The 2,967-nt window shown below is 36.5% G+C and overlaps 1 pseudogene; it reads right to left on the reverse strand.

The window, feature by feature from the left end:
• Positions 1-940: 940 nt before the first annotated feature.
• On the reverse strand, positions 941-2,692 carry LOC133235334 (olfactory receptor 10AG1-like; annotated as a pseudogene).
• Between the last annotated feature and the right edge of the window lie 275 nt (positions 2,693-2,967).

The following is a 2,967-nucleotide window of genomic DNA, read 5'->3' on the forward strand; positions in this document are numbered from 1 at the left end:
TTTAAATGACCAGCAGAGAGACTTTTATTTTAGTCCAAAGATATTACCTTTGTGAAGTAAATTTTCAGACATGAAAGTACTTAGAAAATTTTACCATATATGAGTATTCTAAAACAACAATTAAAATGCACATTTCAGTATAGAAAGAGAAATTTTTAACATCAATGAATAATATACAGTTTAAACAACTTGTAAATAATATTGTATAATTGATTCAAAAATCCTTAAAGTAGCAGATTGCAAATCTGTTGAAATTGATTCCATCTTTATATCATTTATACATGGGCTGTAGCTTCTTTCTATGTGCTCCTTAATTGTCCAGGAGTGTAGACTGAACTTTTTAACACAGTGATGAAAAGATTTCCATTGTTAGAAAGGACAAATTCTAATGTCAAAGTGCTATTCATATTTACTAAAGTTTCCTTGCCACAGGTAATCATAGAGCTAAACAAAAGGTCAGTGTAGGAAGGAATGACCAAAAAAACATGGATACAAGAATAAATGATTTATTGAGGACCCATATCATATAGATGTAATGTGTTATTTTTTAGTGACTCCATATTTTTCTATCATATTTATGCACAATATTTATTAAAAGCTTTCTCAATATGAGCATTCATTTTCTTTTTTTTAATTTTGCTTAGAAAAATAGTGCTGCAATAAACATTGATGCTATGCATTATTGTTTTTATAAGTACTTCTCATACTTACACACTTACATATTTAGGCTTTTTTTTTTCCTATGAGGAAATCACTTAGTAATGATTCTGTAGCATCAGAGGGTGTTTTACTTATTTAATAGAGAATATAAACATAGAGTATAGAAAGGCATTGAAAATAAAGGGAAAACAGCATAATTTCAATTATAGCACATCCTGAATATCACACCTTCTTGTTTATTTAGACATCTCTATTTACTAGTTTACAGTGAGGAGAAAACTGATCTTTAAAAATAAAACATTGCTAAGTAAATGAACACAATTGCCATAAACATGAGGACATAACTCTCTACTAAAAGGAAATTACAGCATGAGCTTATTTAAAAATTTAGGACAATGCTGAACAGTAAATTTCAGTTAAGTCTGTGAACAAATTACATACATAAATGCAGCATAATTTCTGTATTATTTCAAATGTCTCATAATCCCGATAATTCAGTTCAGTTCAGTCGCTCAGTCATGTCTTACTGTTTGCGACCCCATGAATCTCAGCATGCCAGGCCTCCCTGTCCATCACCAACTCCCGGAGTCTACTCAAACTCATGTCCATCGAGTCGGTGATGCCATCCAGCCATCTCATCCTCTGTCGTCCCTTTCTCCTCCTGCCCCCAATCCCTCCCAGCATCAGGGTCTTTTCCAATGAGTCAACTATTCACATGAGGTGTCCAAAGTATTGGAGTTTAAGCTTCAGCATCAGTCCTTCCAATGAACACCCAGGACTGATCTCCTTTAGCATGGACTGGTTGGACCTCCTTGCAGTCCAAGGGACCCTCAATAGTCTTCTCCAACACCACAGTTCAAAAGCATCAATTCCTCAGTGCTCAGCTTTCTTCACAGTCCAACTCTCACATCCATACATGACCACAGGAAAAACCATAGCCTTAACTAGACGGTCCTTTGTTGGCAAAGTAGTGTCTCTGCTTTTAATATGCTATCTAGGTTGGTCATAACTTTCCTTCCCAGGAGTAAGCGTCTTTTAATTTCATGGCTGCAAGCACGATCTGAAGTGATTTTGGAGCCCCAAAATATAAAGTCTGACACTGTTTCCAGTGTTTCTCCATCTATTTCCCATGAAGCGATGGGACCAGATGCCATGATCTTTGTTTTCTGAATGTTGAGCTTTAAGCCAACTTTTTCACTCTCATCTTTCACTTAGGGAAGACATTTTCTCATTGCCTTTCTAATGTGTTTGTTCTGCAGAGTATATACGATAGGATTGAACATTGGAGTCAAAATGGTGTAGAAAAGAGACAGCAGTTTGTCTAGTCCTTCATGTTCATTTGATTTAGGCTTTAAGTAGGTGACAGTGGCTGATCCATAGAATAAAAGTACAACAGTGATGTGGGAAGAGTAAGTGGAGAAAGCTTTGGTCCTTCCTTTGTTTGCTGGCTTCAGGATGGTGGAGCTAATTCTGATATAGAATCCAAGTATCAACAGAAAGGGAGCAAAGTGACAAACAATACAGCAAATATATAGACCACCATCTCATTAACAAAGATGTCTCCACAAGCCAGTTTTAATAATGGTGGAATGTCACAGAAGAAATGATTGACTGTGTTGGAGCCACAGAAAGGCAGAGAGAAAATCTGGCATGTCTGGCCTATCTGGACTGGGGTACCACCAATCCAGGAGGCAACCACCAACTTGACGCAGACCTGGGGGCTCATGACCAGGGGATAGTGCAGAAGGTCACAGATGGCCACGCAGCAGTCAGTGGCTCCCAGCATAAGGAAGAAGCACATTTGTGTAGCACAAGTGAAAAAAGAAATGGTTCCTGTCTGGGCCCAAAGGTCGAAGAGCATCCTGGGAAGAGTGACAGATACCTAACAGATTTCTAGGAAAGAAAAACTGCCAAGGGAAAAATACATGCACATCTGAAGAGTGGCATCTACTCTGGTTATTAAGAATATACCAAAAAGAAACCATCAAAATTGGGGAATATCAGTGAAACCCAGGAGGACAAATTCCATCATGATAGATTTGTTTCTGTAATTTTCAATTGATCTTCTTTCTTTAAATTTACATTTCTTGACTGAATTTTCTTTTTGTACAATTGGACTAGGACATGGGCTTTGGTCTTAATCAGTTCTCAGTTACTTTCTGACACACTTGTGTTATGTGATTTGGGGAAATTTGATTTGAAATCAGGATCTATAAACTCATCTGCAGAAAAAAATCTTAAATGAATTATAAAGTTACATCTGCATTCTAATAAAATCTATATGTCTCATCATTTTAATTTAAATTA

The sequence above is a fragment of the Bos javanicus genome, chromosome 2 (genome assembly GCF_032452875.1).
Source record: "Bos javanicus breed banteng chromosome 2, ARS-OSU_banteng_1.0, whole genome shotgun sequence".
In the NCBI taxonomy this organism is placed as follows: Eukaryota; Metazoa; Chordata; class Mammalia; order Artiodactyla; family Bovidae; genus Bos; species Bos javanicus.